Source organism: Notechis scutatus, chromosome 3 (genome assembly GCF_049901735.1).
Source record: "Notechis scutatus isolate UNSWTSFEM ecotype Mainland chromosome 3, rNotScu1.2, whole genome shotgun sequence".
In the NCBI taxonomy this organism is placed as follows: Eukaryota; Metazoa; Chordata; class Lepidosauria; order Squamata; family Elapidae; genus Notechis; species Notechis scutatus.
Genome location: NC_142011.1, coordinates 163,636,435 through 163,662,983, shown reverse-complemented (window position 1 = coordinate 163,662,983; position 26,549 = coordinate 163,636,435). Strand labels below are relative to the sequence as shown.

At 34.5% G+C, this 26,549-nt stretch overlaps 1 long non-coding RNA gene across 1 annotated transcript; it reads right to left on the bottom strand.

Moving 5' to 3' along the window:
• On the bottom strand, positions 1 to 26,549 carry LOC148131452 (uncharacterized). Its single transcript, XR_015748373.1, has 3 exons — positions 26,356 to 26,549; positions 7,411 to 7,497; positions 1 to 105 (listed from the first exon to the last, which is right to left on the bottom strand). It is a non-coding gene; the product is annotated as an uncharacterized LOC148131452 (long non-coding RNA).

Below are 26,549 nucleotides of genomic sequence, written 5' to 3'. Positions count from 1 at the left end.
GTAAGCTGTGGTCTTCCATAAATAGTTGAACTTTAATTCTCAGTATTCTTAACAAATATGGCCACTGGTTGCGGATCATTTTGATGCAGTCACAGTTCAAAACACCTGGAAGAGTAGAAATTAGGAAGTGCATTTATTGTGACCACTATATCTGTGTGTATATATGTATGTATTTATTTTTCAAATTTATATAACCACTCATCTCACAAAACAGGCGACTCCTTTAAACTTTTATTGGCATCATCAAGCTGTGTTATGACACAGGTCTTTGAGATTTTCAGTTTTTATTTCCTAATTGAAAAGTTGTCTACTTACAAGAGTCAACATTTCATTTGCTACCTTTGAAACATAAAATCTCAGAAAAACACCAACAACTTGTAAAATGCAGCTGTTGTTGTATTTCTCTCAACACGAAATGGTCAGCTATTTCCAAAACCCAGAATTATTAAAACCTATTTCTGTTATTTTTCCCCTCAATAATTGAGGATGGAAGGAGGCAGAATGGGTGAAATTCCTTCTCTATCTGCTAATCCCATTAGTGCCTGCACTGTTTAAATGTTGAGTTGTTTAATAAATTTTAATTAATATAAATATTTCCTTATTCTCTGATCATTTTAATGGCATTTAATGAATTCAAAAAGCCATTTTAAACTTTTTCAACTGTCTGGTGATTATATTAGACAAACAAGTATTATTTAGTCTCTGTGCTCCATTTTGCTTTCGATAACAAGTAAATGAGGATTAGGATACAGGAAGATTGATCATATTGTCCTCCTTAGAAACAGGTGTATCAAAAAACTTTGAGACAATCACCCTTACTTGTGAATAGAATATCTAGACATCTTAGTGATATGACAATTCTGTCCATAGTAGTGTTTTCCAGGGCATTTCCTTAATCTAATGGGGCATGTACCTTACAACAATTCTCGGCACTTCTGCCAACTCAAGCTATCTGATACTGACACCCTGGTGATATATAGTGACATATTATGTCTGCTATAGTTCCCAAGCAAAGGTAAATGATACCGGTGATGGAATTTCTAAAATGCTTTCTGTAAGCAAGAGAGAACAAAAAAAAGTCATTATGAGCTCTTTTTCTGAAGAAGTAATATTTAAGTGACAATGAGCCCCCTCCATTCATTTGACATCTTCTTATCCTAACACATTTACCCCTTCCTCACAAGATAATTCCCAAGAAAGCACAATAAAGTTGCAGTATGAATGGGCCGGTGCACATGTGTGCATTGCTAGCATTGCTTACATTTGAATATTGTCATTCAGCACAAGAAGCAGGAAAGCTAAGGTCTGACCTCTCTTGTCCCCACACATGACCAACTGAGGTTAGACACAGCTTTAAAACTCAATAGTATGATGTGATTTTGAAAACTGCACAGTATGTCTGTCATGCATTTAGTAATTTCAAAAGGTTCATATGAAATATATGACTAGACAAGTCAAGGTAATAATTAATTCCCTTGAGAAAATGTTCATTTTTCCCCTCAAAAAACTGTTCTCAGAAAAGAAAAGGATTCTTGAAAAGCTAGGAGATCACAGTGTAAGGTAACTGCCAATTAAACCTTCATCGTGTTACAGAAGTAAAATGAAGAAGGCAATATAATTTCTGACTGGGGAGATTAGATTTTTGAGATATCCTAGAAAATACAATGTGTCATTTATCCATGGTTCTCTTGTACATCAGTTCTGATCCATTGTGGAATAATACTACACATTCATAGAGCATTTATTACTCACAACTATATTTATCTTCAAAAACCAGGAAAGAGCCTAATTTTTATGCATAAAACAGAAAAATATTTCTATTTTGACATAATCATTTTTGTTCATATAACACAATAGTAAACTAAGTATGAATATCTTGTCTATAAAATTTGTGTTTGAAAGGTGTGGCTGGGTAAAAAGAAGCACAATTGATCTTGGATGCTTGTATTTGATCTTTTTTTTTCAAAAAAGTTTTTTTTATTTTTTACACATCTCTTTATGTGAGCAACGTGATTCCAGATTATAACTTGTATATAATCATACTTTCATTTCCACCAATCTTATATAATATCATCACATATCATTATTCATTTCACTCATCTTTAAGTAATTTTCCATTTCATATTTCAATCCATTAATTCAATATCAATATTTCATCCAAATATAAATTTCCAGTTCTTTATCCCCTATTATTTCCTTTTTCAGCTTACCACCCATTTTATTTAACACTACACATCATTATTATCCTTAATTTTCCCTAAGCCAATTATATGATTTACAGTCTGAAGAGGGTAAAAATAAGAACCAATATATTTAGGATCCACATGGTATACCCCATCAATCTATCTAATTTGATAATTAATTCCCCAACTTTAAACATATAAACATTAAATAATCAACTGTATATTTTAAAACATGTATATTTTAAAATATCCCCCCTAAAATCACTAGAATGGCTTCTTAATATAACTCATTTCAACTTCATTTTTCTTCTAGTTATTAATAATCATATTTTCCCCATTTCTACTTACCAAAATTTGTATGCTTTAATACATTTCACTTTTCTTATAATCATTAATAATCATATTTTTTCTTCCTTACCACTCATCCAAAATTTATCTATATATTTTCATACATTTCCATTCCCCTGTTTTAATCATCTAATATGGGGGTTCATAACAAGACACTTCATATACAGTTACATATATATCCTAAAACGATTCCAATCAAATATTAAAACTAAATACCAATATACATTCCCATGTAGTATCCCCTTTATACGTTCCCTAACCCTTATCTCTAAATCTCATAATTTTGGCTAGGTTTCCCTTTTCTAAATTTCCCCAGTCTTTCTTCTTTTTTCCTTCTAATTTTATTTTTATTTCCTTCTGCCTGTCGACCATGTTTCCCCCCTTTTTTTTTTCAGTTCTCTTTTTTGGAGTTTCTTCTTGTATATTCTCTTCTTCTTAGTCTTGGGTGTCTTGTCTTTTTTATTTATTGTCTCTAATGTCAATGTATCTGTTTTACATTCTTTTATATCCCTTGACAGTAATCCTTGTTTTTCATGCTCATCAAAGCTGTTGTTTTCCTCCCTTTGTTCTTTTGCAAGTTGAAACGCCATTACTTTACTCATCATTAATTCCACCAATTTCATTTTTTCTTTAAGCATCTCTCACATTTTGAAGCTCTGACTTCAATTCTTTGCTTATTATTTCCATTTCTTTTGTCTATTAAATTATTCTTTATTTTGTTAAAAGTCAATTTTATCTATTATAGTCCTTATCAAGAGTCTCTGAAGCTTCTGGGGATCTTGTTACAACTAGTAATTTTCCATAGAAACACAAAAGAAGGAAGTCTTTAACCCTTAGGTGGTGCCATGTATCACTTTCTACTTAAAACTCTTATATTTATAATTTACTTTTCCGTAGTATTACCATTAAATTTAACGAATTCCAAATAAGTCCAGCATTTTATCCAATGCCTAATTAATGTCCAATTCTGTATGTTGTTCCAAATTTAGTCTCTTTTATTTCCAGTTTTTCTTTACCTTATATTTTCCTCTTATCTCTCATTCGCCGCTACCACTTTTACAAATGAGGGCTCTTTCTTTCCGTTTTTCGCGGTTGTCAAAAATAATGTTTCAAAGTCTTTTATCCAGTTACACACCACTCACCACTTTCACTCTCCAATGCAAACTTGTGTCCCAGCAGCTTCCAGTCTTCAGGGCAGCCATTAAAGACTGCTGTTTCTCCCTGACTTCTAGGGAAGTTTACCAAGCCAGCGAGGGGAGATGTGGCTCCCCTCGACCCAGCTGGCAGTCTCCTCCTCTTCCCCCCACCCCTACAAGGTGGGTCAGATGGATCTGGTCCTTTAAGGACCCCTCCAACAGGATAAGCATGGATCTGAGCCGCGCACAGTCGTCATCGGCCAGAGCACCACCGGAAGTCTCGGTATTTGATCTTTGAAAGGCTGATAGATCCTTAATGTTTACATCTCATAATTTGAAAGGAACTGTGACAGAATATACATCTATATCTATATATACACATTCATATAATATAATATAATATATAATATAATAATATAATATAATATAATATAATATAATATAATATAATATAATATAATATAATATAATATAATATAATATAATATAATATAATAATAATATAATATAATATAATATATAATATAATATAATATAATATAATATAATATAATATAATATAATATAATATAATATAATATAATATAATATAATATAATATAATATAATATAATATAATATAATATAATAATAATATTATAATATAATATAATATGTATTCAGCTTTGTTCGGTATTTTTCCATATTATAGTTGTGCTTTTAAAGTTGTAGCAATGTTTCGCAGAATCTCATCTGCCATCATATAAGTCAGACTTTCACAGCCGTTCTGTTTTAAATTTGGGGCTAGCCTACTGCTGTGCCAGAATGGTTTTCCTTCATCCTGATTGGTTGGGAGTCTTGGTCTGTGTTTATTGGTCTTGGAGTTTGCTGTGTTCTGCTTGATTGGTGTTTCTAATATCTTCTGTCTGTTTTGTAGCGTTTTTTGTCTTGATTGGCTGGCAACATTGTGTTTCCTGTATTGGAGGCTTTTAGTGCAGCTTGGCTCCGAGTAAATACATGGCTATCATTTATTAGGAAGCTAGGTTTCATCTGGGTGCCTGGTTGGGGTGTGTTTGAGCTGGAGGTATCAGGGGATCTGTTTGTGCCCAGGTGTTTGCCTGGCTTGTGGTGTGGAGATTTTTTTGTTTGTGAGTGCAGGCTTCCAAATAATTGACAGTCTGGTGGAATCATCTCTTCTATCCATGCTTTCAGGTCTTTTTCAATCTCTATGGCTTCCCTGATAATTCTGTAGCTGGGGTTTTCTATAGTGGCTAGGGTTTGGGTGCCATTGAAGTCGATGCTATGACCTGTTGCCTTCAGGTGTTGGACTAGTGAGGAAGTGTGTTCCAGCTTTTTTACTGCATTTTTGTGTTCATCCAGGCGGGTACTTATTCTTCTATTGGTCTGTCCAATGTATGTGGCAGGGCATGATGCACAGGGGACTTCATATATGCCTTGGTTTTCCAGGTCAATTTTATCTTTGGGGTTTCTTAGGATGGCTGCTATTTTTCTGTCTGTTTTGAAGGCAGTCTTGATGTGATGCCAGTGTAGTATCTTACTGATTTTGTCTGTAGTATCTCTTATGTAGGGCAGGATAGCTGTTCCATAGGTCTGTTAATGTTCTAGGTTTCCATTATGTCTCAGTGTGTTTTGGTGGATCAAGCCGGTGATTTTGCTTTTGTGGAAGCTGTTAGCTGTCAGTACTTTAGTCAGGGTGCATAGTTCAGTCTTTATGTGTGTCTTGTCTGCCAGGCATTTGGTTCTGGCGATTAGTGTTTTGGCCACGGAGTTTATCTGTGCTGTGTGGTGGTGGGATTGATTGCGTTGAGGTAGCGGTTGGTGTGTGTTTTCTTCTGGTATATGGTGTGTCCTAGTGTGCCATCTGTTTTTTGTAGATTAGTACATCTAGGAATGGTAGTTGTTTGTTTGTTTCGTTTCCATGGTGAATTTGATTTTTGGGTGTGTGTTGTTTAGGTGTGTTAGGAAATTGTTTAGGTTTTCTTTTCCATGGGGCCAAATCACAAATGTGTCATAAATGTATCTTAACCATAGTTTGGGCTTGTGGGTAGCATTAGCTAGGGCTCTGGATTCAATTTCTTCCATGAAGAGGTTTGCAATGACGGGTGGCAGTGGTAATCCCATAGGGCTCCTTCAATTTGCTTGTATCTTTCTCCTTTGTATATGAAATATGTGTTGGTTAAGCAGTGTTCTGCTAGTTCCATGAGGTGTTTAGCTGGTTGGTATTTATTTTTGATGATTTAAAATAAAAGAAACTCTTGAAATCATCAGAAATAACACATATTTCATATACAAAGGACAAAGATACAAGCAAATTGAAGGAGCCCCTATGGGATCACCACTGTCACCCGTCATTGCAAACCTGTTCATGGAAGAATTCGAAGATGTTTTTCCAAATCAAAAAGAGCTGACATTGATTGCAGGAAAACATATCCTATGGTCTTTGAGACACTGTCTCAAGGGGCATGGCATTATTCTCAAATGATATTGAAATAATTATAAAATATACTAGATTTTAGCCCTAAACTAAATTTCTGAGGCAATTTACAATAATACTAATTCAGTTGAATTAGAAAGTTAACTAAAAATTAGAATAAGACATGAAAGTACATATCACAACTACACAAATTGATGCAAATTAAGAACTTGATGGATGAAATGTACCTTAACAATTACAGCTGAGGTCTCATTTTGACTTTCCTTATGGGGGAGATGCATAAGAAGATGTCAAACAGGTACTTTCTTGTAACGTGTACCAATCATATTTCTTTTAGTGATGGAGCACAAAGCACAGCATGATAGTATGAGGAAAAGCTGTTCTTCAGATGTTCTGTTCATAAATTATGATCTCTGCTTTAGATTCTTTTTTAAAAATGAAATGAGTCAGTTTTCAAGTTTTACAGATCCAGGGTCTTTTGATCACATGGATCCCACTTTAAAGATGTCGGGGTTTTTTATATATGCATTTCTTTTTTTCTGCTATTACTACTTCTTGAGCAATATTTTCCAACAGCAATGCCATCAATAATAATAAACAATAACAACAACCACAAAGTGTATTTTGTCTCAATTCCTAGTTTTCTTGACAACAATATGGTTTTGACTTTCCCCATTGCCTCTGTCCATTTTCTTCTTCCAGAATGTTTTTTCAACTACCCTGCCAACAATTCTAAGATTTTCTTGTGGCCTCCCATCCAAATGTAACAAGATCTGGCTCTATTTAGTTTTTTTAGCTGAACAAATGCCTATTGTATGTCACTACCTTAGAAGGAATTCAAACAGTAAATCATGAAAAGCTCAAAAGAAAAATCATTGGAAAGGGGAAATTATTTGTTTTTTTCTGTGTACACCAGTAGAAAAACATCTAATGGGCTTCTACAAGAATAGTATTTCAAAATCACATTGTAGTTCATGCAAGGTACAATGGAATCTTAAAGCTAAGATGTTTATAGAAGGAAAGGTGAAAATAGGATTGTTACAGATATGGCTGTTATATACTAATGTGCAAAAGTAAAAAGTTGATGTTGTAATGTTGTTATCTTCTACTCTGTAAAAAGAGTCGGAAGTCAACACCTTTTTCTTTCTTCCCTTAAAGCTCATATTTTCTTTCCCCCTTTCTTTTTTCTTCTCTTAATTTCCTACTTTTATTTTTTCTTCGTACTTTATAAATTGATAAAGTAATAAAAGTTATATATAAAAAGAAGGAAAGTTGAAAATAGGGAAGAGGTTTTTCTTAAGGAATGTACCTGTTGGGCTCTTGGTATCAGCCAAAAACTGAAGGTGATCCTTTTCCAAGCAGAATTCTCACTGAGGTGAGTTTTTTTAAACTGTGGCTAAAAAGAAGGAAATCTGCATAACTATGTGGCAAAAGCAGGAGATAGTAGAACAGAAATACAAAGAATTGGACATTTATAATCACAAGTATAAAGAACTGAAAATCAACATGGAAAGATTATCGCCTAAACCAGCCCACTGGTTTAGACATACTGGGTGGCAAACCAACAAATCTTGGATGGCACTTAGAAAATATGATCAGTGACAAAATTTCCTCCAGCCAATTACAGAAGGCCATACTGCTTGGATCCATACATATATTACACCAATACATTGTAACATCCTAGGTTCTTGGGAAGAATTCAATGAATATGATGCCTAACTAAACAATTGGCAGCTGTGAGTTCACACTGTTAACAACAACAACAACAACAATAATAATAATACAGATGGATCATCATTTGGAACACAATATATCACAGTTGTTGAAAACTGAAGCGTACAATTTATCGATATCACTGTACCGAGAGACATCAGAGTCGAAGAGATAGAATTGGAAAAAAAACATGAAATATCGTGACCTGGCCATTGAAACTACGCGATTATGGATGAAACATGTAACAGTGATACTCACTGTCATTGGGGCACTTGGTACCATGTCCAAAAATTTTACAAAATACATCAGGAAATTGTAGCTTCCTGCAATAACACCAGCGAAACTGCAAAAAACTGCTCTACTCGGAACATCTACATTTTAAGAAGATACTTGGTTGATACCTAGGATGTTGGCAGCAACCTTTATCAACCATCAGTGCCAGTCAATGATATTTGTGATACATTTTTAAATGTTGAGTTGACTGAGTTTAATGTTTAATGAACATAATACTAATAATACTAATAATAATACAAAAAAGAAGTAATTGAGAAGTGAATTGAAAATTGGAAAAGCAAAGCTATGCATGGCCAATACCTGAAAAGTATTGAAGGCAAAGCTGGCCAAAAGCTTACATGGAATTGGCTAAAATCAGAAATACTAAAAAAAGAAACTGAAGGATTTATTTTGTCTGCTCAAGAACAAGCCTTAACCACAAATTGCATGAAGGCAAAGATTCAGCATGGCACCCCCAACAGCAAATGCCACCTCTGTAATGAGAAAGATGAAACAGTTCACCATTTAATCAGTGGGTGCAGCAAAATTTCACAAACTGACTACCTAGAATGCCATAACCGAGTTGATAAAATCATTCACTGGAAATTGTGCCAAAACTTTGGAATTGAGTATAGTAACAACTACTGGGACCATTAGGTTGAGAAGATTCTGGAGAATGAAAAAGTCAAGATCTTGTGGGTCTTCAGAATTGAGACTGACAGGCACTTTGCCCACAACACACCTGACATAACAATAGTTGAAAAGAAAAAGGGTTGGTTCATTGACATTGCAATACCTGGTGATGCGCAAATTGCAGACATGCAGCAAGAAAAAAATCCCAAATTATCGGGACTTACAAATTGAAGTTGAGCGACTTTGGAAAAAGAAATCGTGTGTTATCCCAATTGTAATTGGAGCCCTTGGAGCAATACCTAAAGGGCTACCTTGCTATTTGGAAATTTTGAATTTGTCAGACTTGAATACCCCGATTCTACAAAAAAACCACCCTACTTGGAAAAGCTTATATCCTCCGACATTACCTTAACAGTTCCTAGGTCCTTGGTTAGGACTCAAGCTGTTGAGCTACCAACCAGCCCTAAAGGCTGTGAATCTCACTAAAGATTAACCAATAATAATAATAATAAATTATTTGAATAAGTTGCCTGACTCTCAGTGATTGTATTCTCACATTTAACATCTCTTGTTCCTTATTTTTCTTTCTGCTCTGTTTGTATTTGTATGTAATGTAAACTAAAAGGGAAGTACAGGAGCAAAGAAGAAACAATAAAGAATTATGAGGAACAAGTGAAATGAAAATAAAAATAGATGAGGTATAACCAGGCAGGTACATTAACACCTGAATACTTACTTAGTTCTGCTATAAAAAAAATGCTAAGGGCTTCAATAAGAATCTATAGCAGCAAATGTTACTTGTCACACTAGAGGGAAGGTCATTCTCTAAACTCTCCATTCAGGCATATTTATAGTTATGAAGGATAACTTCTTAGCTTAAAACACAGTTGTAGTAAGGTTTGCAACATTTTATTGCCTGCAGCATGTCAATGAAGCAAAAGCCATGTCTCTGATAACAGTGGTATTTTCCAACTTTAGGAGTGTCATTTATGACATATCTTTAAATTCACTATGGAGCTCAAACATAAAAAAAAGAGAAGAACACAAATTCACAACCCTGTTCTCTTGTGAACAAGCTTTTTTTTGCTGCATTTATACAAGCTTAAAAAAACAGAGTGCGCGGGTGCATACACATACACACACACACACACATATACACACACAAATACACACATACATGTGTGTATAATATTTGAATATACATATCTGGGCTCACTTTAATTCTACTATGTCTAGATTCTTTTAGCAGGGAAGTGCAGTATATCACTTTATATTTGAACTCTCAGGATAGGAAAAGGAGGAGATACATTAACTTATATTCTTCTTGGATGAGAAGCAAAATATGGATGAGAAGCAAAATATTTTCAAGGAAAAAAAGCACCGTTGGGATGAATTTATATTGTAGATTGTGTAATTTGACAGTATCACCTCTGATCCTTGAAAGCTTATGCTACAATACTTGCATTAATCTTCAAAGTGCTATACAACTTTGTTGGGAAGCAAATAATATTCTACCCTTTTTAATGGTTCTGAAATTTATACTACACAGAGCAGAACTAATACAGTCTAATGACCCTGAAGAGGAAAAATATAGATAACAGAAACCACATTGCACTTTCCTTAGTGTGAAAGGTGACACTACATGAGTATACTAAGGCTTCTGTTTATGTTAGAAGGTGCTAGCATTCATGGAAATGTTCTATAAGGCTTGTAGACCTTACAGAAATGTAGAATTTTTAAGCACTGGGTCAGACCATAGTGAAGTCACCCTCTGTTATCGGGTGTTACCTTCCATCTATAAAGATCACACCGTATGATTTACATTGCTTTCTTGATCATTTCAATATAACAATTCATGGGGTATATAATCTATAACCCTGCTTAATTCAGGGCTCCTTTGCTTTCTTGTAACAGGAACTGAGTGCTCTCTGTACTTCTGCATGCCAATTACAGATATTTAATTGCATCTATCTCCAAATAGCTTCATTCATCATTTAAAGTTTTTTCCCCACAACAGTCTGGCTTCATCGGCAAGTTTGAAAGGTCAAGTGAGGGGAGGGAGTATCCACCATGTTAGGCATGTCCCTGCTATATTTGGAGGTACATGGACCCTGCTTGGGCCCTTCTTCCTCTCTGATCAAACTCATTTGGAGATATACAGTGTAGATTAGATTGCAAAGAAGTGATTTAGGTAAGTCTGGTCACCTAGCAGGAGCAAAACTGAAAAAGTTGCAACTCTGAAAGACATTGTGATCTAACCAGAGAAGTTTCTTTATACGACTTGCCTATTTAACAGAGAATGGAGGAGGGGAATCAGGCCTCCATTGCTTCCTTTCCTACAGAAATTCCATGCCAGCTACTCTCACGTCAACTGCAGATTCTTCAATACTTACAAAGTTCATCTGTCGTTTTTCTTTTTTAATATTTGCTTTCTATTTTTGTGTTGTCAAATTCTTTACTTTTTCTACATCTTTTCTCCCTGTTTGTTCCTGATTATGCTTCTTGGTATTTCTCCTAATCATTAGGTGAATGGCTTCAAGAACTTTTATCTCATGCCAATTTGAGAGAAGAAAATAAGTGCGTTGTTTTCTCTGTTTTCTCAGCTACTGCCTCCATACTGGCTGTCTCTTCTCCTCAGGACAGTCTATCCTTTAGTTTGTGTCTTTGACTTTTGACTGTTAGGTTTTCTGCTTGTTTATTTGGCCTCTTTCTCAATGGCCACAGAGCTCCCAGACAGCCATCTTGTCTTCCATTCTCTGGTCTCCTGCCCAACCCTTCTGTTTGATTGGAAGCTGGGTGATCCTAATAACAGGGGTAGGCCAAGAAGGCAGGAGAAGGAAGGAGCACAGGTGCTTATCACCTGCTGAGACAGTCTGTCCCCTTGTTTGCTGGTATTCAAATAAACTGACCATGGATGCCTATCAGATTTCCCAAGGGGATTGACTACAATGCATGCTCCAGGGGGCTGTGTTTGTTGTTGCTTGAGTTTATGGGGTGCACCTTCGCAAGTAGATGGGAGAATGTTTCATAAATGTATTGCAGGGAAAATATAGAGAGAAAAATGGAGAGGAGATTCCTCATCCTTGCTGCCAGATTCCACAAAGAGGGATGTAATAAACCAAGAGCCAGACTCTAAAACATGGGCAAACTAGGTTGCACTGGGTTCTGTTCCCACCAATTCATCAGGCCCTTTATCACCAACAAAGCCTTGGGTTGTTGTTGTTTTTTTACTACAAAAGATTTAATTAAGATTCCAGAATTATACTTGCAATTGATCTCAGATCTACCTTTAATACTTTGACCTAGTGCATAAGACTGGAATCTGGTGTCAAACCCATATACAAATTCTTACAAAACCAGCTTTAGGCTAAAACCAAGTAGGCACTGGCTCAGATTGCTGAAGCTTAGAGATTGCTAAAACCTTTTTTTCCCCAAAAACAAAGGCTATTCTATAAACGCAAATGTTTTCATTGGTGGGAGGTAGCATCATTGGTCAATGTGGCCTCGGCATCACATTGAAATGATACTGAATGTATAGTTTTTCTTGTCAAATCAACAGGAGAGAAGAGCTGAAAAAGCTTCTTGGATTAAAAGTGAAATGTCTTCAATAAAAAACCAGAAAGTCCAGTTGCCTCTTGAAAAAGCACCTTTGGGATAACAGGAGATAATCTTTGACTACATTTAACCAAAACATCAACTTTTTAAAAAAAGCATGCTGATACCAGTATAGATGCTTGCAGTTAGTCTGCTAGTAGCATGGCAATAGATAGACAGAGAGATAAATAGATGATAGATAGGCAGACAAATATTCTCTAAAACTATTTTAATTTTTTCTAAGATTTATTTTCATAATTGAAATCGATATTATATTTGTTATGATATTATAAGGATAACTTTAAAACACAAAATAGAGAATGACTTGCCTAAATGTTTCTACTCTAAGACATAACCACAATTCGCTTATTTTATGATCTTGTGATATTTAGAGTGTATGTTTAGTATTCTGCTTCTATATCAGTGAGATTAAATAAAATATACTATATATGAATATACCAAGATTATATAAAAATAGACAAACATAATAAAATATAGCAAGAAATATGGCCTGGCCAAGCTTTTACAATACATAATTATTGCTAAATCTTCATTACAACCATGCCAATGTTTTCTAGCTTAAGAAAGAAATTAGAATGATTGTGAATTATTGTGAAATCTTTTTAGCCTCCTCTTATTTCCTCACCATAACCAAAGGGAAATAAATTTGAATTCCTTGTATTCTTTTATCTAATCTCAGTCCTGTTCTACATAAATACCCATTGCAAGTCATCCCTGAAATTCCTTTTCAAATATATAAAAATATAATTATATGAAGTCTTGTTGCTAAAGTTTGGGAAGGAGTAATTGGTCATACTAGAAGTATTAGTTATGATTTTAATTTCTCATAAATTGACACAGCTATCTTTGAATTTAAAAGGAAATATGGGTAACATTATCATGATCAATAAACAGTAATGTAATATTTATAATGAATAAATATTTGTATACTTCTTGGATATAATATATTCATTGCTATAAGAGTCTCAAAGTAGATTTTGTCTTAGTATAACCTGCCTAAAATGGAGTTGTGTAATTGTTCATAAATCATAATCACCCCATTGTTTGGATTTATTTTATATCATAATTTGTAAATTTACAGTGAGATCAATAAAGATGGATTCTCTAAAAATATATTATGCTTCTTTTCGACAGATAGGAAATTTCAACTTTCAGTTGCTTCCAAAGTTTCTACACCTTTTTCTCACTGCAGTCCTTCTTCAGGATTTTAAAAGGAGAGTTGATTTTTAAGAAATGCATGTGATATTAGTTTTCCGTTTTAAAATAATCACATTATTGCAGACATTTTAATAGCTGTAGAGGTTGCTATGTATTAACATGATTCATGGTCCTTGACAGCAGTGTCTCCGAGAATCCCACAGGAATGCAAAATACAAAACTCCACACACGTTCCGATTTTACTGCCTGCAGCTAAAAAGGTGGGGGGGCGGGAACCCTTAAAACTGTTGAAACCCGTCAACTTTAAAAGCATTAATAGATGGTCCTGAGAGATTAAATCTAAATCTTAATGTGTAAAAATCGAGTTAATAACTACAGAGATTAATATGGTTGCATTTGATTATTGTGATAATGCAAACAATTAGTACTGCTAAAGTGAGATATATTAGCCTTCTACTTGCCCCACACATCTGCAAAGTAGTAGAAATAAATGAGAGGATTGTGGGTTGGTGTTATTTTTTTTTTGTTTCTTTATACCTTTGTCTTATTCTTTCTACAGCTGAATAATTTTTTTAATTATAATCTTCAATGCCAATTTCTCAAGCTTCATTTGAAAAAAAAAGTAAACCTATATAAAATATGTGTGATTAAAAAAGGGCTTGACTAGCTACTTTGTATGTTAGAGCTTTATATTAAACTGAAAATATTACAGTGAAAATAAAACTTGGTTATCTGTGCGAGTATCTTGAATAAATAGAAGTGTTTCCCAGCTCATAAAATGACTTGAAAGTATCCTTCACTTTTTAGAAATTGGATATTGGTTTTAGTCACTTTAGGCTCTTGAGTAAGGTTGTAAAGTAACAGATACAGCTGTTGATGTACATCATTTTGTAGCGGAGAGTGAGAAAAGGTATGCTAAAACTACCATCCAGAACTACTTTAAAAGTCATTTATAGATCAAGTCCTCTTGATAAGCTATTACTACTATGGATCAGAAAGCAAATGAAAGAATGGAAACACATAAGAGAAAGTTTCTGTGCTTAAGGCCAGCCCAAACAACTAACCCTTTGCAAAAATTAGACTGTGTTTGTCTTTGCTAATATATGAGTGTGCACTGATTTTTTTAAAGGAACACTTGGTTCTTTAAAACAGTCAGTGAGCCAGCTGGGGCATCTAGGAAGAAAGAAGATAACATGTGTTCATTTGTTTGTTTGGTTGGTTTTTTTTTCATATGTAATAATGCTGTAGGCAAAAGATCAATACATTTGCTAAACAAGTTTTTTGATGGCAAACTTCTGGCCTTCTGCATTAGACCACCTCGGAAAGAGTGACTTGCTTCTTCCAAGCCTCTGTGAAATTTGATGAATTTCACTAAGATGTTTAACTTCATGGATATGGTCAATAGGGATTCAACTCAAAGGCCTTCAGCAGTCAGAACTACTTCACTGTGATGAGGGTGGGCTCTGAGGAAATAATTGTTTTTCAATGGTTTTGGCTGCTCATGGAAGTTAGGTTCAAGAAGGTGAACTATTGTTCCAGCTTGGAGCCACTGATATGCAGGATTTCCTCTTATCTCTGTATGAACATGCTGGAAGAAGCCATCTAAGTTATGTGTCAGAATCCTTACAACACCCAGTTCTACCTTTGACTTCCATTGTTTAGTTCAGGGAAGACAAGAAAAATAAGGAAATATCTTGCAACATTTTAAAGACCAGCCAATTTATTATCATATAAGCTCTAATGGCACAAAGTCCTCTCCATCAGATTCATTGAGAATAGTTCAGAGAAAGGAGTATAATATTTCCTAACAGCATTGCAAACACATCTTTGAGGAATCTTAAGACTGTTTCATTTTGGCAGGCATTCTTCATTTTCATTTATGGTTATTTATCTATTTATGCTTCATTTTCTTTCTTTTTTGCTCATGTTGTGGGTTTGATAGTATTTTTAGAATTATGCAGTAATTGAAATAATTTTTATTAAGAACATATATTTTAAAGTTTGCATAAACAAAAAGATATAATTAAATATATCTGAATAGTTTATTTTATCAATTAACAAAATAGAAAGTAAATGAACAAAAGGGATGTTGTTTTGAAGACAAGGGATGGTCACATCAAATTTTGATTTGCATTTCTCTTCTGTTCATTTACTTTCTGTTTGGTTAATTGAGAAAAATAAACTATCATCACTTTTATTTCTGAAAACATTCCTAATTTACAGCATTTTTGTACAACTGCCTAACACTTTTCCATAGTACTGTATAAATATTGTTGTGTGTGTGTGCATATGTGTGTGTGTGTGTGTGTGTGTGTGTGTGTGAGAGAGAGAGAGAGAGAGAGAGAGATCTATGCATAGAGGTAGTCCTTGGCTTACTACCACAAATGAGCCTGCAATTTTTGTCATAAGTCATTGCAGTCATTAAGTGACTCACCATGTGTCTGGACTCAATTTTATTATTGTTTTTAGCGTGGTTGTAAGGCAAGTCACCATAGTTGTTAAGTGAATCATATAGTTATTAAGCAAACCATGTGGTCTATAAGCAAATCCAGCATATCCAATGGGCATTATTTTGCTAGTATCTGCCAGAAACCAACAAAAAAATAATAATCAAAAATTATGCTCATGACGACACAATGCTGCAATTCAACATAAATGTAAGATGACTTTCATGTGCCTGATATGTGACTGTGGGAATGTGCAAAAGTCATAACTTTGAGGACAGGTTGTAAGTAGTTTTTTTTTTTGAAGTCATTAAACAGTCATTAAATAGCCACTTATTAAGTGAAGACTATCTGTATGTCTGCAAAGAGACAAGCATACAATAAAAAAACTAGTCAAATAAAGTATTATTGTTTCCCAGTAATAATTATCATCAGTGCAGACTGCAGTCCACTATATACCTACCTGTAAATAAGTCCCAATAAATTCACAATCAAGTACTTGTCATGGGTGAATTGCACTCTTAAGCATACAGTATATGTCTACTTCTCTATCATACAATCAGTGAGACAGACATTATAGTGCTGTGTATAATTACTTAAAAATATGTTTCACTGAGTTCAATAGGACTCCTAACTGTATGTGTTTAGGACTACATTATTAAAAGTTATACATTTTAATATGTTATATCTTTATACACTACCTATGATAAAATAGGACAATCTCATTGTCTGTCAAGAGTGGATACTTTGAGTATGGTAATTAAAGTGACCTCAAAGTTAACCAGTTAGAAAAAGAACCAAATCAAAGAGGAAATATTTTTTCCCGTCATTTTCTTGAAGGATTGTGAGGATATTGGTATAAGTCTATTAAGAAATTATATATTTTGACAGAAAATAATCGCAGGCAGCCATATCAATTTTCAAAACCTTACCATTACAGAGGAGGTAAGTTTTTTGTAGCGTAAAGGCTTGGATCTTTTATCATTTAATACTGATCACTTGCTTACAATACAAGCACCCCAAAATTACCATGCTCATTTATAAAAATGTCTATAATGATTACAAGATCCATAACAAACTAACTGTTTGAAGATATTCACACAAATGAAAGTCCAGATCTATGAATCAATGTCTTCCCGTATTACCTTTCTCTCTGTTCCTAATGTGAAATGAAAGTATTGCCTTAGTTTAGAAAAATTTACTTTATATTAATATTAAACCATTGCTGTGATTTAACTTGCACAAAAGCAAAGCTATTTATACTAGTGATACATCTGATGTGCCAGAAGCATTTTTTTCTGCTTTATGTTTCATCACATTTAATATGTAGTTTAGTGAGAGCTTTCTTCTCTATATTGAATCAACTTGTTATTCACGTTGAACTGTTTTATCCAAGAAAATTTGTGTTACGTGAACTTATGCAGTCAAGTAATAGTTATAAAGTGAATAGCTGTTCGCTAGTTGTAACCAAAGTCACAGTACGTGAAATGCATATTTGGCAAAAGTGTCTACCTGGGGAATATCTGTCAAAAGCTTCCGTTCTCTGACTTTGAAAAGTCTCTTTGACAGTAATAATCAGCAGATTTAATTCATTTAGCCTAATTGTGAGTTGTGTCTATGCATGGACACATACATACATGCTACAAGAACATACAATGTATCAAAAGCAGGTGTGATATATAATTTGTTTTTGTGATATGCAAACTGCACATAATTTATATACTAGTTTTTCTTGGGTGAGTTGTTATTTACCCAGTGTGAGACCATAGGTAAAAAGGTAATCACCTTGGAAAAATCTAAGTTCAGTAACAATCCAATTCTCATCATGTTTTGTGAACAGTGATATTTCTTCTAGATACTGTATTTATGTTATATTTTATCTTAGCTACTTCACGTTGTCTCTTGGGTTCATGCAATTGTTTCACTGTCTTTTAAAATAAAAGTTTGTGTTTGCATTGAATGTATAGAAGTAGGACTGAACCTGTCTCTTAGATTTGATCTGTTGAAATGCTTTATTTGTTTCAGTTTAATTTAATTTAATCAGTGTTCCACCTAGACTGTTTTATTTGTATATTAATAATGAAGCAGAAAGAAATGTTGCTCAATTTTCTTCTGTTGAACAATATGTGTCATATAATTTTTTTTTTAAAAAAAAAACACCCTAAAATTTATATATTGGGGGTGAGGGGGAAACACCAACCCTGGTTTCCTGAGCCAAGATTTATAAATGTTAAATAAATTATAATTTGGTTAACATAAGCCACATACTGCAGCAATAGCTGAGTTTTATCTCACCTTAACCAATGACAAACATATCACATTACAGTTTGGGATGATACAAGAACAAAGTTACCAAGTCAAGTCAGGCCCATCTAGTCCATTATTTTCAACAGTGACTGGCAGGGGCTTCCTAAAGTTTTATGCTGGAGGATTTCCAACCTTATCTGGCAGTATCATAGATGATCTGGACCCTTCCACAAGCAAAATAATTGTGACACTGCTAACCTACACCTGCTCCAGGGTACACTACGCAAATCTAAAGCCTAACCTTAAGCTAGGCGCTTGGGTGGAAACTTCAGTCAACATAAGTAGAAAACATACTAGCAATTTTAATTGTTACACTTTATCTTTGCCTCAACAAAACAAGATTCAGATGCTGCAGTGGTACAGTACTCAAAAGAAATTTTTTGAGTTTGATAAGTCCTACAGTACCTTCTCTTAAACAGGATAGCAATATATTGCCATGGGGAATTATAGTGTTACTAACATATAGAGTGTCTCTTTAGTCATACTTGTGGCAATTTAAACAGTGCTTGGCAGCTCAGCCTTATCCATCTAATAAAATACCATATTATCATTCTGCCATATAGACAAGCTAATAAAATAGCTGCGTCTCCAAAAATGTAAACTATGGCTATTAATTTACTTCTGCTGAAGACATTAAGACTGTATGACTAGCACACCTTTATTGTTCCCTGGATTATGAAGATGATACCAGACTTTCAGGCAAAGAGTAGTTTAATTATGTTGCAGCTTCCTGAAAACATCCACTATAAATGGCACATTGCAATATAACTAGATAATCATGGCTCTTTAAAGAGGAATCTAAAACCAAGCGTGCCTGAAGGGGAATTTGTGAACACAATTATGTCTGCCATAACATTGCCAGGTCAGTGGGTGGTGAAAGATGCACCCATTCTTCTTGGAGCAGGAGGATTTCCTGCTGCTTCACACCCCCTCCCAGTAGTGACCTAGAAGGAGGTTAATGTTTCCAAAGAATGACTTTTCCCTTAGGGAAAATTTAGTCTTCTGACCCTTTTTCCCCCTCTATCTATCTATTCCTTTCAAGTCACAGGCTTCCATTCATTTGGCTTACATCAAGCTGTTTTATTTTCTTCAAAAACATGGATAAAGTAATAATTTTTGCTTTCATTTAACCCTCAAACTGGATGCTTTTCTAAATGTTTTAGTTGCTCAGCATACAGCATCACTTTCAGCTCTAGGACTTGCCTTAATAATATGAATGGCAACCTTCAAAACGTCTTTGGCAGCTCATGACTTTTAAAAAGACAACTCTTTGTTCAGTTTAGCAAGGCGGCTGTAGAGATTTGGAGATGGGAGGTGGGAATGACAAGGGGGGGGAAAAGCTATTTTTGGTTTACTTTTGAAAATTCTTTCACACAGAAGCTACGACAGTGGCATTTTAAGCTGTTAACAACAATTATTGTGATTGTCTGACTGATATTTACAAAAAAAATATCCAGTTCAATTGAAGGCCTGTTGCTTTGTTTGAACCCTGCAGACATTCAGGGCATCTAATTCATTGTCAAGATAAAATGAAACAAAAATGTAACCACTTATTATTCTCAGGGGTTAGATCTATTGCTACAAACAGTTCTTGAGGGTAAGTGGAAACAGAACTTGTCTTGTGTTTTGAGCTGTCAACTTCCTTTGGCACTTGAACACATTTCCCCCACCTCTCTCCCTCATCATTGTCCACAGCATATTTATAGTGAGACTCCAAGAGGTGGAGAAACTAGTTCAGCTCCATAAGAAAAACATAGTTGTAGAAAACAAAAGCCCTTTAAAAAAACAAACGCCATGCTGCAGCGAACAAGTTGTCCATGTGTCTTGTATATTTCTGTTTCAGATTGTGTTGGTGCCTGAGGCTTTTGGGACTGGTATAAATGTCACATAATGCACCTAATTGCAACAGTCTGTCACTGAGGGAATCTTCTCTGCAACCTCAGTTGGTAATCAGCTTATGCCCTGAAGTCTGAGAATAGAATTGCCCTTATTTTGTTTTTATACCCATTACTTGTGCAGATACTTAAAGTTGTCCAAAACACTGGAAGAATTGAATACTCTCACCCATGTGAAAATCTTAGCAAAGCAAAAGTTTGAAGGATACTTGCAAAGATGATCAGGAACATATTTTGGGGTTTTTATTTGGTTCATACAAAGAAGAATGTTTCTACAAAGTGAACAAAGTCGTAGATTAAGGCAAGGGTCTTCAAACTTGGCAAGTTTAAGACTTGTGGACTTCAATTCCCAGAATTCCTGAGCTAACATGACTGGAGGAGGAATTCTGGGATTTGAAGTCCACAAGTCTTAAAAGCTGTCAAGTTTGAAGACCCCTGGATTAAGGTTTCAAAGGCTACCCATTTTTGTCAAATTCATAATCCATATTCCCAAACTCTTAATCCAAGTTTATTATAAACCTGTGTCATCTGGAGACCCTCAGAGAAAAAAAAATAGAGATCGAAAAGGCTGTCACATGCAAAAAATTACTTTTGATTTATATTCTTTAAATTGTAATATTAACAACAGAAAATCTGTCCAGCTCTATTCATGGTCAGACTTTCACAGCTTGGAAAGTAGGAGATAACTCATCTCAATCTTAATGTGATGTTGTAAGGCACCCATATGAGATGGGCAGCAAATAAATTTAATAATAAATACATAATAAAAATAAATAAAAATTCTGGAGAACTCTGATAAAGAGAAACATGGGCTGCTTGGGGAAAGCTAACGTGGGAAATATATGAACATGTAATAGTACCCATACAGTTTTTATCTGTACAGGACAAACTTTGCAGAAAATCTAGGTCATTGTAAGGAGATGAGACCTGATAAATTATCATAGATGTTTGTCTGATTAGGGTAAAATGCTAGAAAGCTAGCTCAGAAAATTTGCACCACATTCCTGCCACAATTTGACTATGCCTATATTCTCAAACTTTTTAGTGATATTCTACAATATATTAACTTTTTTTCTCCTTTTCACTTCTCTCATACATACTCTCATACTCTTATTAATGCCAACGTGGGATGAGAGGAGGGAAGAATATATCCAGTAACATTTTATTCACAACTGTTTCTAGAGTTAAAAAGCCAAAAGCTACAAAAATAACATTTTGTACATAATAAACATATGGAAGAGGTACATAAAAATAATTATTGAAAAAAATAATTTTAAGCAAAATAAGTGGTATATATAGTGAAAGGAAAGAATTGGAAAATAATGGAAAATAAGATAAATTAATTAGTGATTAAGTAGGTATTGCTCATAAGAGTATATTGACATACATACAATCAATGTATAAAATATATTGATAAAAATAAGTTATGATTGCAAAGGCAATGAATATATGTTAGTCTCCATTTCAAATTCACACAATCACACTGTTTGAAATTTTTGCCAAACTAATTGAGCATTGAATTAAACATACTCCATTTCCTATGGAGGTTTTTTATGGAAAAAAAAAATGTTTGCTGACAAGTACTGGATTTATTTTATTCCTCTTTTTTTTTCCTTTGCCCTTTCTAGTGCATCTAATAGTACAGTTCCACTAAGCAACTTGGATTGGTGACAGGGTAAGTTTAAAATATTCTACATCAGCATGATCTGAACTGAGTTGAATTGCTGCACAATATAATATTAATATATGGTATGGACTAAATAAACCTTCCATAGAACAAAATGATTTCAATGGAACTTATTCCCAGTTGTTCACAGGTCTGAAACATTACAAAATAAGTTGAGAAAAATAGTACGCAAAAATAAACTTTTGTTCTTGTTTGTTCTGGAGAAAGGTGGACTATCTGGATGAATCATTGAGACTCAGCTACAAAAAGTAATATCTTGCTGATGCTAATACAGTGGTAGGATTAGTACTAAGAAGACAATGGAGACAACATCACCTCTGGAGACAGTGATATACACTATCTTGGCTGGGAGATTTCATGAAAAAGGACTTAATATATTTATTTCTGAACAATTTTTCTGGATTAAAGAAAAGCCCTTATCAGAACATGTTCATCAAAGCGCCAGTTTATTCTAATAGTTAAAGCACCAGGCTAGAAAGTGGGAAGCATGAGTTCTATTCTTGCCTTAGCCATAAAAGCTAAACTGACCTTAGGCCAGTAACTCTCTCTCAACCTAACTTGTTATTGTTGTGGGGAAAATAGGAGAAGGAAGGTATGTTGTATATGTTCACCACCTTGAATGATTAAGGCAGGATACAAATACATAAATACGTACATAAAATGAAAAGAGAAAAGTGGATTTATTTGGGTGGAAGTAAAGAGTTTTCTTCTAGGTCTCCTGGTTAACTGAACTGCATGCAGACTGGGCCAAGGCAACATTTGAAATATATGTCTAATTCGGGAGGAAACACAGTATGCCATCTTTTCCCAATCTGGTGCGCTCCAGATGTGTTGCACTTCAACTCCCATAATTCGTAGCCAGAGTCCAGTACATCTGGAGGCACCAAGCTGAGAAAATCTGTAATCAGTCATTCCAAGGTATCATTCGTTTCCTGGATATTATCTATTCTGTTGTTCTAAAACAGCCATTTATTTATCAGAACCACTTAGTTTAATGGTTAAATAACCATCAAAAATGGTAAGTGATAACCACTCTAAAATAAAATTGCAATTGAATTATAACACAAACAGTATCAGCATCTTGGTATTTATATTTACTGCTTCTCTAAAGGCAATAAATGTATACCCTCAGGGTTTGAGACTTTTTCAAAAATTGAAAAAAATCTATCTTCTTGAATTCTGCACAGCTCTTCTTTGGAAGGAATGTTCTATGATCAGAACAAAAATGATACCAGTTCCTCTGACATGAGTCTTCCGCACATTGTAAAACACAGAATATCATATATGCATATCGGTTCTACTCATCTAATGTATCTAAAGAGTGACAAAGTATCTCATTTCCTGGTTTATACAATGCATAACTAAGCAAATGAACTGGGTTTATTCAACATAACAGGACTAATTAGTTAAAACTTTGGGGGGCTTATAAAACAATGACCCTATGACTCTATTTTCTTTTGGTTAGAGTAATACAATATTGTGTCTATGGCTTGATAAGAGATAGCTAAAGAATTTGTATAAGTGTGTGTGTGTGTGTGTGTCAGGGAGCAGGGAGAAATGGCTTTATGAGACTTCAGTGCTCTGCTCTTAATTCCTGCAATATATTTTTGTGATTTGGAATGCCCATATCACATGAAATTATGAAAAATGCCATGTTATTTATTTTTAATTTGCTATCCATATTATTGACTACCTGTAATAGTATCAAGGTTTACTAATGATTCACAGATTAGGAACCATTCGGGGAGGATTACATTTCAAATTACCAATATTTCATTTTCTTTTTTCAGTTTTCTTAAATTATATTAACTTTATAAATAAATATATGTGGTCCAATTTCCTTCTTGCAAAGCCCACAAATTTCCGAAGCAGCATTTACTGGTTTGCAGCTTTGTATCTGTTTAGCTTTAGTAGTGACAGATATCTGGATGTCAAGGGAGATTTCAGAGGTGAAGATACTCTTCTAAAATGGCTCATAAGTCTGGGACTAGACTGTCACACAGAAATAATCATATCAAGACAAACAATAAATGCAAGTAGCGATAACAGGCAGCCCATCAATAGTAACTAACATAGTATGCTACATCATCAGGGATGGGATTTGCACCTATTCGCTAGAACCAGTTAACATTCTAAGCAGTTGGGAGAATTAGTTGTTAGAAGAAATTACTGGCCTAATCCTGTAAGGAAGCAGGAAGGAAACATTCTGGTGTTGCTTACAGAAACTGCCTCTTTGTTAACCCTTATTACATTCTTGGCAGGACTAGACTTCCTGTCTCAGGAACATCTCTGGAGTTTTTTTCCCCTCCTTTGCTGGTACTTTGCTTGTGTGGAATGACCAAAGTTACAATGGCACTGAAAAAAGTGACTTATGACCATTTCTCACACGACTGTTGCAGCATCCCCACAGTCATGACAGGCCAGGCGAGGAGATGCGTGCCTCGATGTGAGTGATATTGAGTTGGCCACGCCCAGCCAATAACATGCCCACCAAGCCATGCCCACCACCTAAGCCATGCCCACAGAACCGGTTGTTACAAAATTTGAATCCCACCATGTACAGCATCTTGCAAAATAGTAGCTAAACATGGTTTTGGAGACAAAGCCTCGAATCACCAGGGCAAAGGACAATTTTCTGATGCAAAATTGACCATCAAGCTTCACTTCTCTGTATAAATGCACATTGCTTGGCAAATTCCACTTGGAGGAGATAATACGAGAAATGGTCAAAATGATCTTAACATACTTTGGAAGAATTCATAGATGCCTTTGTTCCATCTGTGTACAATGTAAGATTCCTTTTATAGCCAGAAGTCATGTAATTAATATTCATGCCTCAGTTATTAATTTGTAAAAGCATACGTGTTAACCAATATCATAAAGACACATGGAGTTTGATTAGTATTTAAAGAAAATAGTAGGCACATATTTATACTGTTAGTGCATTGGCATTTTCTTATTTATATCTTTGGAATTGATTCCTTTGATTTTCATGGAACTTATTAGAAGATGTGTTTTTTTCTTTCTTTCATGGAAGTTCATTCTTGTACACATTTAGTTGAAAACGTATTTGTAATGTTGCTGAAGCTCATGTAAATGTAGATTTGGGACAAAATCTACAGAGCATGTTTGAGGTTTGGCTATGTTACATTATTTTGTCGTCTATGTATCTTTATTACAAGCGCTTCGAAAATTAAGTCATTTTCATGCATGTTGACTACTTCATGAATCATTAACTTAAGAGGTTAGCTAAAAGTATATAGAACTTGCATTCCCCCCACCCCTTATTTTTATTTTTTTTCTCAGGAGATTTTTGATACCAAAATGTGAATTACTAGCTTTAATTCCCAGGATCATCATTAACACCTTTTAAAGAGATGGGTATAACCTTGGCCATTCTCCAGGTTGCTAGTAGAGTCTTTTCAATGATAAATTACATATTTGTGTTAGCAGCTCAGTTATATTGGTTGTTAGTTCCTTTAGAATTCTCTACTGAACACCATCTGGTCCTTGCTGATTGATAGCAATTTAATTTCTTTAGTTGCTTATAATTTTTAAAAAATATTTGTTTTTTAATGAGTCTTGATTTCATACTTGACACAGAGAAAATACTTAGAAATTCCACACTTGACACAGAGAAAATACTTAGAAAGAACAAAACTTGACGAAATAGATCATTTTCTTCAATGAAAAGTATCTCTGAAGTCACTAGCATAAAATAATCAGAAAAAAAGAATGTAACCTCCCCAAATTTGTATATCCTAGTTTTAAATTGTCTTAAAAATTGTCAAAAGTGATTGTTTATCTACTTTTGAAATGGTATCTCTTAACATGCAAGATTTTCTGTTCTGTGAAGTGCAGTTAATGCAGTTTTTCACATGACAATTAATGGAGTTCACAAATTCCACTACAAAACATTTGTAATTCTATACAAAATTAGGTGATTTTAATGAGAGAAAGGGAAAGTAGGAAATCCACAATGAAAATAATTGGAGGCAAAGAAACAATGCAAAGAAAATCTAAGCAGGATGAAACAAAAGAACAATGCTTTCCTCTCTCAGATTATGTTATCTATTTACTGGTTACAACCTCCTTTTTTGTAGTTCCTTGATCACTGTTGTCTTTGTGTCAGCTTTTCAGAAAAGTTCCAGACATGCCAATAATACAGATGAATTCATGAAACTTGGGCTTTTAACACAATCTTGTTCAAATCAAGTGTTACTATTAGATTGAAACAGCCTCAGGACCTACCTAGAGCAAGCCTGACCTTTCAACTCACAACCAGACCATCCAGGTTGATAGTGTCTCGAGGTCAGGTCTCCTATTTCACATGACTTCAGGGGCTTTAAAACCCCTGAACTGTATTGAGGAAAATCTCACTGCATTTTGCGATTACGTAAACTTTGCACTCCTGCTGTCCGTGAAGACGGAAGTAGCAACTTGATTCTAATGAATTGTGGTGGCACACGGTAAAATTCATAAAAGATAAGTGAGATTAGAAGAAGGAAAATAGCCTGAAACATACTAACCTGTAGTGAGAGCGGTTGGTTATTTTTCCCCCAGTGGTTTGGATCTCAGGATTGCAATTTTGTTACAGTGATTTGAAACTTCTCAAAGGGGTTGATGCTTTGCTGTGGCCATTTTAAATTGTGGACTTCAGTTGATATTATTTCCAAATTCTTTGGAGAATACATATCATTTATAAACCCTATTTATTCTGCTA